Source organism: Myxocyprinus asiaticus, chromosome 37 (assembly GCF_019703515.2).
Source record: "Myxocyprinus asiaticus isolate MX2 ecotype Aquarium Trade chromosome 37, UBuf_Myxa_2, whole genome shotgun sequence".
NCBI lineage: Eukaryota > Metazoa > Chordata > Actinopteri > Cypriniformes > Catostomidae > Myxocyprinus > Myxocyprinus asiaticus.
Window position 1 is genome coordinate 6,300,368 of NC_059380.1, and position 15,626 is coordinate 6,315,993.

Below are 15,626 nucleotides of genomic sequence, written 5' to 3' on the forward strand. Positions count from 1 at the left end.
CAGTATGCGTCGTTTGTCATTTTTGGAGCTCAGCAACTTTAGTCCCTATTCACTTTTAAAATCTCTTTTTGTGTTTTCATTTTTGGGTGAACTATCCCTTTAATATGAAAGAGAAGCTCCCTTTCAAATTTCTTTCAGTGTAATTTCTTATAACAACCAATAGTTTTGAGTTAGTCTGGGATGGTAGAGAAGCAAATATGCAGGATGCATAGCAAATCTATTAGTCTCAGTAAGATGCACTTATTCTCTCTACATATGATTTTTGAGCAGTGATTGGGACCATTAGAAAGAGAACTCACCCACATTTATTGCCCATCCTCTATCCATTGCCAACTTTCTAGCCTAGGTAAAACAAGAAAAAACACTTTACTCTCATGGTGTAATTTTACAGCTGGCATTTTACACTTTTTGAATCAACAATAAATGAAAGAGGAAACGAAATAAAATCTGTTCATGTGCCGGATAAATCAAAGGAGTAACTAAAGCTGAGGGTGGATACAACATAATCTGAACTTCTTTCATCTCTGATTACAAAGCCTTTCAACTTCATACTAAAGTTCTGTGCACGTATAGTCTACTAATGACTTAGGAGGGGTTTCTTGCAGCGTTTTACACAGCCTGTGCATTTGTAATATTTAAACACATTCTGTTTAGTAATTTATTTCAGTTGTTAATGTTTTTTTCATACAAGCTTTCCCTTATTCACTTATCTGTCTTCTATCTTAGACACCCTCTTCCTCCGCTTCTGTTATTATCTCATATGAGCATAGGAAAAATCCAATCTATCCAACACATTTAATTGGCAGAGGAATAACAGGAAATGGCTTTAAAATGGTGTTTCCCTCACAGCAAGGGTTATCCATTTGTATATGACTGATAAGACTGCCTTCCAAGAGTGGAGCATTACAATGAGGATTGCAATAAAAAGAAAACTTGTGGATTGATGCTGCTTTGTTGAAATAATAATCAACTCTTCACTCGTCTTTCAAAAGTGCCCTCAATGAAACCTGATCTCCATTTCTTTTATCGCTTCATCTTGACAAAAGTAATCGAATTGTCTCCCTATGCATTTGGATGCTCTTAGGTTCTGTTAAACCGAGAAATGTGGGGCCTGGGTAGTTCAGTGGTAAAATACGCTGGCTACCACCCCTGGAGTTCGCTAGTTCAAATCCCAGGGCGTGCTGAGTGACTCCAGCCAGGTCTCCTAAGCAACCAAATTGGCCTGGTTGCTAGGGAGGGTAAAGTCACATGGGGTAACCTCCTCGTGGTCGCTATAATGTGGTTTGTTCTCGGTGGGGCGCGTGGTGAATTGAGCGTGGTGGATGGCGTGAAGCCTCCACACGCGCTATGTCTCCGTGGCAACGCGCTCAACAAGCCATGTGATAAGATGCGTGGGTTGACTGTCTCAGATGTGGAGGCAACTGGGATTCGTCCTCCGCCACCCGGACTGAAGCGAATCACTATGCGACCACGAGGACTTAGAGTGCATTGGGAATTGGGCATTCCAAATTGGGAGAAAAAGGGGAAAAATCCCCCCCCCCCCCAAAAAACAAAAAAACAACAAAAAAAAAACGAGAAATGTACTTTTGAAACTGTAACAATTTCATAGCTATTTGTGTTTGCCATTTACGATACCAAAATACAGTTTATTGAAAATGCCATTCAACACATCTCAAAGAATTTTGTCATCAGCAGAGTGTTCGACACTGAACGAGTATGCGTTTTCTACCCGAGCAATACGCTCATGGGCTTGGAATTATTTGCACTAATTAGTGGGTCTACAAGGTGGCAACACTCACAGCTGAGACATTGCTTTTACAAAGTGCAAAAAAATTAACGGAAATAGTCCCTTTTTCATAGTGCACATGCGTCAGCCGCCTGTGTATGCATGCACACGCTACACAGTCAACTGGAGTATACTTCTTAAGGCTGAATGTTCGACTGTACGCATATGATAAGTGTTTGCGTTAAAACCAGAGTATACTTTGGGCTTAAGAGAGGAGCACTACACATATATGAACGCATACACACACACACATGCGCGTTACTCTTAAGCTCAATCCCCTGGCTGCAGCCACTGCATAGCTTTGCATTTGGAGAAGGTTATCAGCGAGGCCCTGAGCTGCTCCTGGGAGGCATATCTAAGCTCAACTCAGCTCTATCTTTCCTTTTTAACTTTCTCCTTCTCTCTCTTTGGGGTTTTAACTGATAGGGGATTTATCAGTAAAAGTGCATCACAAGTTTGAGTCTACAATCATTTTTAATTAATTCAAGGACCAGACTGCACATAAATTTACTCATGATTAATATTTTATTCAAATCACCTTACATTCTCAATGCAGCTGAAAAAGCACACCAAAAGTATCCTTTACAGCAGTGGTTCTCAACTGGTTTTGCTTCAGGACAGAACAGAAACTGTTTATCATCAAACATAAACAACAATTATCTTAAAATCAGACTTATGAATATTACCATGAACTGAATAGCAATGTGCATAATTATTAAAGATGTCTTGAATTTCTAAAGTTTCATGCTCTCGGCTACCAACAATTCACCGTACAAAACAGGATTTTCAAGGATGTGGGCATGTCACGTAACCTGTCCATGTTAACATCTACCTAATTTGGTTAGCATCTTTCAAATGACACATGGCTTTGTACCAAAAAACTATTGAATCTGACTAGCTGCATGGCCTTTGTCATCAACAAAATACACTATATTGCCAAAAGTATTCGCTCATCTGCCTTTAGACGCATATGAACTTAAGTGACATCCCATTTTTAATCCATAGGGTTTAATATGACGTCGGCCCACCCTTTGCAGCTATAACAGCTTCAACTCTTCTGGGAAGGCTTTCCACAAGGTTTAGGAGTGTGTTTATGGGAATTTTTGACCATTCTTCCAGAAGCGCATTTGTGAGGTCAGACACTGATGTTGGACGAGAAGGCCTGGCTCGCAGTCTTCACTCTAATTCATCCCAAAGGTGCTCTATCGGGTTGAGGTCAGGACTCTGTGCAGGCCAGTCAAGTTCTTCCACACCAAACTCACTCATCCATGTCTTTATGGACCTTGCTTTGTGCACTGGTGCGCAGTCATGTTGGAACAGGAAGGGGCCATCCCCAAACTGTTCCCACAAAGTTGGGAGCATGGAATTGTCCAAAATCTCTTGGTATGCTGAAGCATTCAGAGTTCCTTTCACTGGAACTAAGGGGCCAAGCCCAGCTCCTGAAAAACAACCCCACACCATAATCCCCCCTCCACCAAACTTCACAGTTGGCACAATGCAGTCAGACAAGTACCGTTCTCCTGGCAACCGCCAAACCCAGACTCGTCCATCAGATTGCCAGATGGAGAAGCGTGATTCGTCACTCCAGAGAACGCGTCTCCACTGCTCTAGAGTCCAGTGGCGGTGTGCTTTACACCACTGCATCCGACGCTTTGCATTGCACTTGGTGATGTATGGCTTGGATGCAGCTGCTCGGTCATGGAAACCCATTCCATGAAGCTCTCTACGCACTGTTCTTGAGCTAATCTGAAAGCCACATGAACTTTGGAGGTCTGTAGCGATTGACTCTGCAGAAAGTTGGCGACCTGTGCGCACTATGCGCCTCAGCATCCACTGACCCCACTCTGTCATTTTACGTGGCCTACCACTTCGTGGCTGAGTAGCTGTCATTCCCAATCGCTTCCACTTTGTTATAATACCACTGACAGTTGACTGTGGAATATTTAGTAGCGAGGAAATTTCACGAGGAAATTTCACGAGGAAATTTCACGACTGGACTTGTTGCACAGGTGGCATCCTATCACAGTACCACGCTGGAATTCACTGAGCTCCTGAGAGCGGCCCATTCTTTCACAAATGTTTGTAAAAGCAGTCTGCATGCCTAGGTGCTTCATTTTATACACCTGTGGCCATGGAAGTGATTGGAACACCTGAATTCAATTATTTGGATAGGTGAGCGAATACTTTTGGCAATATAGTGTATATGGACAACATTTTCTTTTCCCATTTAAAAGCTACCCTATGTACGAATAGTATATATATAAACTATATAAAAAAGAAATGTCCCTTTTTCAGGACACTGTATTTTAAAGATAATTTTGTAAAAATCCAAATAACTTTACAGATCTTTATTGTAAAGGGTTTGAACAATGTTTTCCATGCTTGTTCAATGAACCATAAACAATTAATGAACATGCACCTGTGGAACGGTCGTTAAGACACTAACAGCTTACAGACAGTAGGCAATTAATCACCATTATAAAAACTTAGGACACTAAAGAGACCTTTCTACTGACTCTGAAAAACACCAAAAGAAAGATGCCCAGGGTCCCTGCTCATCAGCGTGAACGTGACTTAGGCATGCTGCGTGGAGGCATGAGGACTGCAGATGTGGCCAGGGCAATAAATTGCAATGTCTGTACTGTGAGATGCCTAAGACAGCACTACAGGGAGACAGGAAGTACAGCTGATCATCCTCGCAGTGGCAGACCACGTATAACAACACCTGCACAGGATCGGTACATCCAAATATCACACCTGTGGGACAGGTACAGGATGGCAACAACAACTGCCCGAGTTACACCAGGAACGCACAATCCCTCCATCAGTGCTCAGACTGTCCACAATAGGCTGAGAGAGGCTGGACTGAGGGCTTGTTGGCCTGTTGTAAGGCAGGTCCTTACCAGACATCACCGGCAACAACATCACCTATAGGCACAAATCGAACTTCGCTGGACCAGACAGGACTGGAAAAAGTGCTCTTCACTGACGAGTCGCAGTTTTGTCTCACCAGGGGTGATGGTCGGACTCGCGTTTATCGTCAAGGGAATGAACATTACACCGAGGCCTGTACTCTGGAGCAGGATCGATTTGGAGGTGTAGGGTCCAGCATGGTCTGGGGCTGTGTGTCACAGTATCATCGGACTGAGCTTGTTGACACTGCAGGCAATCTCACCGCTGTGCGTTACAGGGAAGACATCCACCTCCCTCATGTGGTACCTTTCCTGCAGGCTTATCCTGACATGTCCCTCCAGCATGACAATGACACCAGCCATACTGCTCGTTCTGTGCATGATTTTCTGAAAGACAGGAATGTCAGTGTTCTGCCATGGCCATGCCCGGATCTCAATCCCATTCAGCACGTCTGGGACCTGTTGGATCGGAGGGTGAGGGCTAGGGCCATTCCCCCCAGAAATGTCTGGGAACTTGCAAGTGCCTTGGTGGAAGAGTGGGGTAACATCTCACAGCAAGAACTGGAAAATCTGGTGCAGTCCATGAGGAGGAAATGCACTGCAGTACTTAATGCAGCTGGTGGCCACACCAAATACTGACTGTTACTTTTGATTTTGACCCCTCCTTTGTTCAGAGACACATTATTCCATTTCTGTTAGTCACATGTCTGTGAAACTTGTTCAGTTTATGTCTTAGTTGTTGAATCTTTTTATGTCCATACAAATATTTACACATGATAACTGCTGAAAATAAAAGCAGTTGAAAGTGAGAGGATGTTTCTTTTTTTGCTGGGTTTATATATACGTATATATATATATATATATATATATATATATATATATATATATATATATATATATATATATATATATATATACTATACACTGTATATATATTTTGCATTTAGTACTCTTTATTTTTTCACTGTGGTTGGTGACCCTATCAGAACCGACCTAGGTCGCAACAAGTTAAAGGAATAGTTCACCCAAAAATGAAAATTCTGTCATCAGTTATTTACCCTTCATGCAGTGGCATCAACATGATGAATATATATATATTGTATACACTGGCGGCCAAAAGTTTGGAATAATACACAGATTTAGCTGATTTGGAAGGAAATGTTGTTTTTTTAATTCACCAAAGTGGCATTCAGCTGATCACAAAGTATAGTCAGGATATTACTGATGTAAAAAACAGCACCATCACTATTTGAAAAAAGTCATTTTTGATCAAATCTAGACAGGCCCCATTTCCAGCAGCCATCACTCCAACACCTTATCCTTGAGTAATCATGCTAAATTGCTAACTTGGTACTAGAAATTCACTTGCCATTATATCAAACACAGTTGAAAGCTATTTGGTTCATTAAATGAAGCTTATCATTGTCTTTGTGTTTGTTTTTGAGTTGCCACAGTATGCAATAGACTGGCATGTCTTAAGGTCAATATTAGGTCAAAAATGGCAAAAAAGAAACAGCTTTCTCCAGAAAATCATCAGTCAATCACTGTTTTGAAGATTTATACAAAGGTGTACACTACAGTCTTCAAAGACAAAGGACAACTGGCTCTAACAAGGACAGAAAGAGATGTGGAAGGCCAGATGTACAACTAAACAAGAGGATAAGTACATCAGAGTCTCTAGTTTGAGAAATAGATGCCTCACATGTCCTCAGCTGACAGCTTCATTGAATTCTACCCGCTCAACACCAGTTTCATGTGCAACAGTAAAGAGAAGACTCAGGGGTGCAGGCCTTATGGGAAGAATTGCAAAGAAAAAGCCACTTTTGAAACAGAAAAACAAATAGAAAAGGTTAGAGTGGGCAAAGAAACACAGACATTGGACAACAGATAATTGGAAAAGAGTGTTATGGATCTTAACCCCATTGAGCTTTTGTGAGATCAGCTAGACTGTAAGGTGTGTGAGAAGTGCCTGACAAGACAGCCAGAACTGACAGCTAGAATGCCAAGGATCTGCAAAGCTGTCATTGTTGCATGTGGAGGATTTTTTGATGAGAACTCTTTTTTAAGTAGTTTAAGAAGTTCTGAAAATTGTAATAGTAATTTTTCACATTATTAATGTCCTGACTATACATTGTGATCAGTTGAATGCCACTTTGGTGAATAAAAGTACCAATTTCTTTCCATAAGAGCAAAATCTGTACATTATTCCAAACTTTTGGCTGCCAGTGTGTGTGTATATATATATATATATATATATATATATATATATATATATATATATATATATATATATATATATATATATTTATATATAATATTTATATATATTTAATGTGGGAACTGAGTGGCACAAGATATTCTTCAAAAATTCACCTGTAGCATTCAATGGAAAAAAAGTAATTTGGGTTTGGAACATCATGATGTTGGAGTAAATAATGACAGAATTTTCATTTTTTGTTGAACTATTCCTTTAAGAACCAATACTTAAAGCTCCTTTCAATAGTAGTAGTTTACCTGACAGCTGTTGGTGGAAAGGAACTAATGGAAACATTATTAACCACCACATCCTGTATCTCTAAAATAATTTCCACAGCTCAGCTCAACCCTTTGGAGTAGTGCTATTAAAACAAAGACAAGTGTTCACATCTGATCTTATTCAAAATCACAGGAATTAATGACTACAGACCTGTCGCTCTGACATCTGTGGTCATGAAGTCATTTGAAAGACTGGTGTTGGCCCACCCGGAGGACATCACTGAACACTTTCTAAATCCCCTTCAATTTGCTTATCAAGCAAACAGGTCTGTGAATGATGCAGTCAACATGGGATTGTATCATATCCTGCAACATCTGGACAGACCAGGTACATATGCAAGATCCTTTTTGTGGACTTCAGTTCGGCTTTCAACACAATCATCCCAGCTGTTCTCCAGACTAAATTACATCAACTCTCTGTTCCCATGTCTATCTGTCAGTGGATTACCAGCTTTCTGACGGACAGGCAGCAGCTAGTGAGACTGGGGGAATTAACTTCCAGCACCTGCACGATCAGCACTGTGCCCCCCAGGGATGTGTGCTCTCCCCACTACTCTTCTCCCTGTATACCAATGACTGCACCACCAAGGACACCTCTGTCAAGCTCCTGAAGTTTGCAGATGACACTACTGTCATCTGCCTCATCCAAGATGACAATGAGTCTGTATACAGAAGGGAGGTTAAATGGCTGGCTCACTGGTGCAGTCAAAACAACCTTGAGCTGAACACGCTCAAAACAGTGGAGATGATTGTGGAATTTAGGAGGAACAACCCAACATTGACCCTACTCACCATTCTAAACAGCACTGTGGCAGCAGTGGAGTCATTCAAGTTCCTGGGCACTACCATCTCACAGGACCTGAAGTGTGAGACCCACATTGACTCCATTGTGAAAAAGGCCCAGCAGAGATTGTACTTCCTTCTCCAGCTGAGGGAGTTCAACCTGCCACAGGCGCTGCTGATACAGTTCTACTCAGCTGTCATAGAGTCTGTCCTCTGCACTTCAGTAACTGTCTGGTTTGGTTCAGCTACGAAATCGGACATCAGAAGACTGCAAAGGTCAGTTCGGACTGCTGAGAGGATTATTGGTTGCCCCCTGCCTTCCCTTCAAGAACTGTACACTTCCAGAGTGAGGAAAAAGGCTGGAAAAATCACTCTGGACCCCACTCACCCTGCCCACTACCTTTTTGAACACTTGCCTTCTGGACGGCGCTACAGAGCACTGAGCACCAGAACTGTCAGGCACAGGAACAGTTTTTTCCCTCAGGCTAACCATCTCATGAACAGTTAAAACTGCCCCATTGAGCAATAATTCTGTGCAATACACAGCTTAGTCTGTTTATATTCATCCAACATATCCTACCTCTTCTGCCATACATTCCCTTGCATCTGTATATAAAACATTTGTATTTGTACATACGTATATATATATATATATATATATATATATATATATATATATATATATATATATATATATATTTTGTTTTTTTTTTCTTATTGTGTATTTCTATATATACTTATATTTTTCCATTAACTTTTTTTTTATTCTATTTTTTTTTATTTTATTTTTTATTATTATTATCTCTGTCTTCTTGTTGTATTGTTTGTGCACTGGAAGCTTCTGTCACCAAGACAAATCCTTGAATGTTTCAGCATATTTGGCAATAAAGATCGTTCTGATTCTGATTCTTCTGATTATTCATACTCATCACATAAGGCATCTGATAATAAACAAATGCACAACAACAAAGCAGAGATTGATGACTTGAGTCATCCCATTATGATAATTCCTCCCAAAACGGCCACAATTATATGGTAAATGTTGTCTCACCTTGAACTTCCCGGTGCACTACCTAAGATGGGGATGGCCCGCACATACTCCCATGTTTCACGAACCACGACAACATCTCCATGCAGTCAGTCAACTGCTAAAAGAAATGTTAGTTAGCAGGCCATGAGAAGAACACGACGGGAGGTATAATTATGTTCTTGGGCTGAGAGGGACGTATGGAGCACACACCTAGTGAGTTCGTCTGTCGTGCAGCACGGTTTGTCAGAGCGCAGATACACTGTGGAGAACACCTGGCATACCACAAGGTAATTTTTGCAGTCTTTTACACTGCTGAAATAACAGGGATGGTAGGAAACTGCACTAGGGCATCCTCAAGGAGGGCCCCAAGCAATGCCCTCACAACCATCCAGAACACCTTAGCAATCATATAGCCATGCCCTCCCAACCATTGCAGCAGCAACTTTTACATAGGCAAGCACCATTGTAATACTAAAAATCTTAGCCCGATCTCATGAAAATGATGTGACTGTGGCAAGATTTTTTTGCAAAATGATACTACGTTGCTCCTTACACGATTGTGGCAGTTCCAAGGTTTGGCGCTAAAGTTGAGTTATATTTTCTCCCAAACAGATGATGTTTTAAAGTTTAATGCTCTATCCAGTTTTAAATCATAGCCAACATTCTAACCTTAAATCTAAACTCAGCCGATAGTGTAATAAAAGCAAATGTGAGATAAAAAACACATTTACTGGGGGCCTGGGTAGCTCAGCAAGTAAAGACACTGACAACCAAACCTGGAGTCACAAGTTTGAATCCAGGGCATGCTGAGTGACTCCAGTCAGGCTTCCTAAGTAATCAATTGGCCCGGTTGCTAGGGTGGGTAGAGTCACGTTTGGTTAACCTCTTCGTGGACACCATAATGTGGTTCTCACTCTTGGGAGGGCGCATGGTGAGTTGTGCATGGATGCGGTGGAGAATAGCGTGAAGCCTCCACATGCGCTAGGTCTCTGCATTAACGCGTTCAACAACCCACGAGATAAGATGTGCAGATGGACTGTATCAGATGTGGAAGCAACTGAGATTCGTCCTCCGCCACCCGGATTGAGGCGAGTCACTACGCCACCACGAGAACTTAGAGTGCATTGGGAATTGGGCATGCCAAAATTGGGAATTGGGCATGCCAAAACACATTTGCTGAGGCAACCACATCATTTTGCTTGCAAAATGCAAAAGTGCAATGTGAATATCACACAATTTGATTGCTCTCAAATAAGCTTGTAAATGTAGTTGGTTATGTAATCCAAACAGTAAAATGTATCATCTTGCAAGTCGCGAAATATAGTAAAAGTGTTTAGATGTCATAATATCAGGGCGAAAAGTAAGGGTTTATGACCTGATAATCTGCTCTTTTACTTGTGATTTGTGTAAAAAGGAATAAAAGTCGTTGTTGTTGTAGCACCCTTTAGTCGCATATTATTTTGAAGGTTTAGTAACGTGATCCTATGATACCAGGTTGCAAAATCTAGTATTAAACTATTATTAAGGTATATACTGTGATACAATATTTGTCTTTCTTTGGTTTGTTAAATGGTTTTGGTAGAAAATAACATTCTCAGCTGCGCTCACATTGTTTACTGTTTGCTTAAATGTGATTTCTTTTTAAATACAACAGTTTAAATATCAGCAAGCAAGTCCTATCGAGAAAACCATCATGGGTCCAGATGCACAAAAATCCAAGCAGGTTTTTAAGATCCAAAAAACTCATTAGTAAATTAAAGTAGCACTCTTAGCCTTTTTTGGATTCCACGGCTTTCCTTCTTGGTGGAAAAACAGCAAGTAATGTGTCTGTTTCTATGATAGCTTCAAAGAGGCTGTTAGTTTTAATGTGGTTGTGTTACCTGTGAGAAACTCCTCAGAGTGTCTCTATCACAGATGTTCAGAGCCTTTCCTACCGGCTGTTCCTCCCCAGGTTATTTCAACGTATGCCAATGAGAGGTCCAGACTGGGCCCTTACAAAAACTTTCTGTCACCAAATGTTCCTGATTCCTAGTGAAACTTTGAACAATCCACCATGGATCCGGTGCCTGAGCAAGATGATGACTCACTGTGGTAGATTCTCTGAGCAGTGAAAAACAAACCTGGTTTTGTGCAATCCCTTGTCAAAAAGTAATGTATACAGCATTTCAATTGGATTTTTTTTGCACTCATCACTTGCAGTGTACACACAATTTAAGAATTTTCTAAATCAAGAAATAACATCCCATGAGATATTATAAAATCTTAAGACCTAAAGATCAAATCAGGTACTATATTACTGGATACAATTAAATTCATATGGGCTTGTTTTACTTTTTATTTGATTCTTAGAGATATTGTGTAATCTTTTTCAGAGCACTAGTGGTGGGTAAAAATATTGTTTTTCCGATTAATCGCGATCTTCATTTGAACAATCTCAGTATCGATTCTTAAATCCCAAGATCGATCTTTGACTCAATGCGCAACCCTCCACTACAATGAGAGGAAATCACTCGCATTTGCAACCGAGTTTCGCACTATGCCATTAAAGTGAATATATTTGGCAACTGGCTGGTAAATGTTTACATTCACTCACCAGTAATTGTGTAGTTTAGTCGTGAAGTGTTCAGCAGCGAGATCCTTTCACTGTGTGTTGAGAGTAAAAGTTGTTCCGTGTAATGTGTGTACAAGTCGAGATCCACACAACCCATTTGTCATTGAATACAGTCTCTTTTAATACCCTTTCTGTTCTTGAAGGTCAGTTGTTGATCAAAAACAACTACAACTACAAACCCCCCCTTTAAAAGAAAAGTTTTAAAGGCGATGCAGCATGCAAGAAAACAAAGTATGCTGGAGCATTTAGAGGGAACACTGGTTGGGATCCAATGAGAAAATTGATATTAGGATTGATTCCAAATTATCACTTATAATGAAAATCAAACATCTCTGAGTGAAATTGATATTTGAAACCTACCATGATTTTTCCTCCTGTTTGCGTGCGCAAGGGTCTCAGAACTTTGCACTGAATCCCCCCACCCCCCACCCCCAAAAAAAGAGTACACTTTGAAATTTTTTTATGGCGATGTGGCATGCAAGAAAAACAAAGTATGCTCGAGCATTTAGAGGGAACACTGGTTGGGATCCTATGAGAAAATTCATATTAGGATTGATTCCAAATTATGACTTATAATGAAAATCAAACATCACTGAGTGAAATTGATATTTGAAACCTACCATGATTTTTCCTCCTGTTTGCATGCGCAAGGGTCTCAGAACTTTGCACAAATTTTTATTTTTTTTTCCTTTGAACCAAGTTTTTTTCTTACCACATTGGGAAATAGTTTTTTCTTGTTATAAGCATAAACATTACAAAAAAAAAAAAAAACATTTGTTAGATTTCTCTGAAAAAAAGAAAGAAATATCTTGTAATTTTGCTTCTCAAGTAAATGTATCTTCTTGTAATAATGTATAGATATTTTTACTGGAAAACAAGACAAAAATACTCAGTAAGAAAATTATTTTTGTGCAGTTCAGATTTTTTTGGAAATGCAAACTGGTGGCAAAATGTTAAAGCAGGATAAAGAGACTCTACTGCATATTACAGAGTGAAAGAAAGAGTGGAGCAAGTAAAGATTCGGTCACAGTAGAACTCAGATACCTCTCTGGAGCCTTCCAAGATAGCATTCTGCATGCAGTAAAGGAAAGAGAGAATACATACACAGAGCCGATTTAAAAGGTGACCTACTAGCTGTACAATCAGCCTTCAAGAGTGAACAGAGAGCCGCGGGAGTCAGCTATAAGCAGCCACTCAAGCAACACATGCAACATCAAATATAGATTCCTATTAAACAATGGAAGCCTGAGGATCTCATTTAAAAGCCTTTGAGCCGCCCTCATTGTGTGGTCTTCATGGGGAGACACCTGACTCATGAGTGCATTAGGGGCTTGGCAGACTGCAACCTGTGCAGAACACTGAAAACCGATTGATTTGGGTAGACATAAAGGCCTGCTCTGAGTAATCCTGTGCAATTTGCTATTGTACACTTCCTCTGTGCATCATTGGCTCATTGCCGCTGAGATGAAATGCGAGTTCTAGATGTCTTTTTCATCAAGTTGGGAATGTCCACAGTCACAATGAGGCTATAATAGATTTCCTAAAAAGTCTGCAATAAGTACATTTGCAAGTCAGTTTAAAATAAAGGATACAATGGTTTGAAAATCACAATGATGCTTTTATAATTGACTCTTTGTTTTACTTCTAGCAACCTTTTGCCATCAGTGTATGGTATTATTGGTCTCGGGAGAAGGACTGAGTGAAAACACAGGCTGAGGAATGGACACAGCAGAGACTGTATCTCTACATTGAGTCTGTTCAGGTAACGTGAAGTGTGAACCACAAGAAGATCTGCTTCCCTGGCCTCCCTGGCTGGAACAATGGTCTCATCTGTGATGAACTGTTCCTCTGGAAAAATATCAAAGTACAATGGAACAACAACAATGTATTCATGTGGACACCCAATACAGTCTCATGACAACACGTAATAGTTAGTACAAGAAGGTGATATTGGCAGTTATCCTACAACTTGACTTGTACGAAAAGTAACACTTTTATTCTCATAGAGATCAGCCAATCAAAAAAAAAAAACAAAAAAAAAAAAAAAAAAAACAGAATTTCAAATCGCTGTGCAATGAAGTCATCAAATTTCAGCTCCAATCTAACACTTATATAAAAAAAGGAGATTTTTTTTATTTGTATTACTCATTACTGTATGTCAATCCCCGGAACACGCTGTGTTTCAAACCCTGATATTTTCTATCCTCTGTACATACCACAGTGAATTACCTATTAAAATCATTGTTCGGTTTAGGGTTTTGGATATATATATATTTATATTCCCCCTGGAATTGATTTTCAGGGGCATTTTTACATTGATGAGGGCATTTGTTATTCTAACAACATATCTTCCAAAAACACTTAACATTAAACACTAATATTAGTTACACATTTAAGAACACTAGCCTCTGAGACAGCCAATACAGATGTCTGACTTCTACAGGTCCCTACGGTGTCTCCCTGCTGAAAAACATCTTAAACCAGCCTAAACTGGTTTGCTAGTCTTAGGTGGCTTAAGCTGGTCTCCCAGTCTGGCCAGGCTGGTCTAGCTGTTTTTTTAAAATAATTTATTCCAGCTGAAATGTGTCCAAAACCCCTTTAAAATCAGTCAACAGACCAGCCTGACCAGGCTGAGATGCCAGCTTTTTATTTTTTTTTCCAGCAGGATTTGCACTAAATCCATACCTATTTAGGCCTAGAAAGTAATATTATGAAAAAATATAAAATGATCGATAGATAACAGTTCAAAAACAGGATTTCTGCCCCAAAATTCTGTGGGATTTTCTCTGATCCTGTTTGAAACTCATACAAAATACACATTGAGTCGAGGGAGCTCAGCAAATGTTCTGGTATTCCCAAAAGTAGACGCTATTTTCTGTTAAGTGACTAATGGGGAAACAGAATGTGTGCTGCTGACTAGTTCATCAGAAGTGCTGCAAGAGTTACCCTTTGCCCCTGACCTTGCAGCAGAAGACGAGATGCATACCTCCTCTTGCTCTTGCTCCCGAGGGGAGTTCAGCTTCCCTCATTTTCTCTGCCTCACTGATTGCTCCTCTCTCTATCCTTGTCTACATCCCTCCACCTATACCCCCCACCATACCTGACTTGCTGCTCTTTGATTCCCTCATTCTTGTGTATTGTGTTTCATAGATCACCTTACACAGTGGTCAGAGTGCCTCTCTGGGAAACTACACCTGCAGTGGTGCCGCACACCTTTTAAGAAGTGAATGACCTTGCCCCATTTGCCAGCGTCAAAGGGATGCAGCTTTTTGAGACCCATGAAGGTGATGTTGTACTCTGGGGAATAGACAATAGGCAGGCATTTTGCAGGGACTTCTGTGTGCAGTTCAGTTTGGTGAGAACTGTGGGAAGATGAATGAGCAATGTAATGCTCATGTGCAACATTTAAAAGAATATATACAATCAGTGAGGGTCTTAGCTATGCACATTGTCATGTGATGAAATAAAATAAAAACTACCTACCCTTTCATTCCTACTACCCTTTCATTCCTACTGAGTCTTCTTCTTCTTCTTTTTTTTTTTTTTTGACATTATGGCCACAGCATTTCATTTTTTTGGCTTGAAACAAATCAAATAATACCATTAGAGTAAAGCATTAACTTTCGGGTGCCAATCCGCGAGCTCCCCTGGACAGACGGGATCACTTTGGCAGAAGGGAGCTCCAATGATGAGGTCGCCATTCAAGTCACCAACAACAAACCTCCGGTCAACAATATGGGGCAAAATGGTCAGAAACTGCCCTGTGTGTTTACTATTGGTAGTATCAGAATTATTATTGCACAAAAAAATAAATAGAAAAAAACTACATAACCCATAATGCTTTGCTTGTCCTGCGCATGCGCTCGGAGAATTTAAAGACCCAACACTGTGAGGAAATATTTTTGCTTTACAATATCCTTCCCGAAGTTTCCAGATAAACATAGTGGACCTAATGCAAAGTGTAAACGG

The 15,626-nt window shown here is 40.3% G+C and overlaps 1 pseudogene; it reads right to left on the reverse strand.

Moving 5' to 3' along the window:
• The window catches only part of LOC127427611 (histone deacetylase 11-like), a 31,647-nt pseudogene extending 16,710 nt beyond the window's left edge, over positions 1-14,937 (reverse strand).
• Between the last annotated feature and the right edge of the window lie 689 nt (positions 14,938-15,626).